Genomic DNA, 1,880 nt, shown 5'->3' on the forward strand with positions numbered 1-1,880 from the left:
GATCTTAGCTCACTGCAACTTCTGCCTCCTAGGTTCAAGCGATTCTCCCACCTCAGCCTCCCAAGTAGCTGGAATCACAGGCATGCACCACCACACCCAGCTAATTTTTGTATTTTTCTTGAACTCCCGACTTCAGGTGATCCACCCGCCTTGGCCTCCAAAGTGCTTGGATTACAGGTGTGAGCCACCACGCCTGGCCAATTTTTGTATTTTTAATAGAGACAGGGTTTCACCATGTTGGCCAGGCTGGTCTTGAACTCCTGACCTCAGGTCATCTGCCCACCTCGGCCTCCCAAACTGCTGGGATTACAGGTATGAGCCACCCCACCTGGCCAAGGAGTTGTGTTTTTATGGAGGTTCTAGAAGGAAATACATTCCTAGTCTTTTCCAGAGACTGTCTACATCCCTTGACTTATCCCCCCACTCCCATCTTCAAAGCCAGCAGTGGCTGGTCAAGCCTTTTTCATACTGCATCACCCTGAAACTGACTCTCTTGCCTTCTTCATTCACCTGCAAGGACCCTTGTGATTACATTGGGCCCTCGGGGATAATCCAGAATAACATTCCAAGATTCTAAACATCCGTAAAGTTCCTTCTGCCATGCAACACATGTTCACAGGTTCCAGAGAGTAGGAGGTGGGCATCTTTGGGAGGCCATTATTCTGGTTACCACAGTGGTGAAAACCGCTGGCTACCTGCTAGACTCTGTACTTCCCCATCTGTGGGCACATAACTGGACTACACTGTCCAGCCTTCTTTGCGTTTGGGTGAGGCTGTGTGGCTAAGGTCTCTCCCAAGGAAGGTGAGCATAACTAGGTGTTACTGCCATGTGAGGTCCATGACTGTCCTCTGCGTGCTCCTCCTTTTCCTTTCCCATTCTTAGGGTCTTAGGGGGTGGCAGAGCCTGGATGCCTATCTTACGTTGTTTTCTGTTGCTTGTAACAGAAAACCTGCAACTGGACAGTTGATAAAGAAATGGAATTTAGTTCTTACAGCTCCAGAGGTTGACAAGTCCAAGGTCAATGGGTCGCATCTGGTGAGCACCTTCCTGCTGGTGGGGACTCTCTACAGTCTCGGGGTGTACAGGGCATCGTATGGTGAGGGGCTCGGTGTGCCAGCTCCGGTCTCTCTTTCTCTTCTTATGAAGCCACCAGTCTGAATCTCGTGATGACACATTAATCCATTCATGAGGATAGAGCCCTCATGATCCAGTGACCATCTCTTAAAAGCCCATTTCTCAATCCTGCCACATTGACAAGTTTCAGGAATGAGTTTCGGAGGCGACAGACATCAAATCAAACAGTGCCAGAATGACCAAAAAGAAGGGAACCACCGCTGGCCTGAACACTCGTCCTGGGCTGTCAAGTGAGCGAGAATTAGATTTCAGTAAGATGGAGGTTCTGCTTGTTACGGTATTTAGTTGATCCTAACTAATATATAAACGAGCATATTTCTTCAGAGGCTACGTTGACTCCCCATAGCCATTTCTCAGAAGACCTGACCTTGTACTGCCCTGGCAGACTGAGGTCACCTGAGATAAGGAGCCACAGTTTTTTCCTCTCCCTTCAATAATGTACTGGCAACAGGTTCAGGGCAGGTACAGCACTGAGGCCTGCAGACGCCTGCTTCCCTTGTCCCTTTGGGCATTCTTTCCTTCTCACTGCCTTCTGTAAGCTCCCATCCTTCAACTCTACTGCCCTCAGTGGCTTCACCGTAGGGCCCCTTAGCTTCCACTTCCCAACTTGCTGGGCTTGGCTTCCCTTCGCTCTGTTGTACCATCCACTGACCCTCTATTCCTCTGTGTCCTTCACTGTCAAACTTCTTGAAAGGGTCGCTGACCTCCGGCCCCACTTTTGCTGCCTCCCGTCCTCTTGCCGCTG

This window comes from Aotus nancymaae, unplaced genomic scaffold (assembly GCF_030222135.1).
Source record: "Aotus nancymaae isolate 86718 unplaced genomic scaffold, 86718_ANA_hifiasm-v0.15.2.pri h1tg000015l_1, whole genome shotgun sequence".
Classification (NCBI taxonomy): Eukaryota; Metazoa; Chordata; class Mammalia; order Primates; family Aotidae; genus Aotus; species Aotus nancymaae.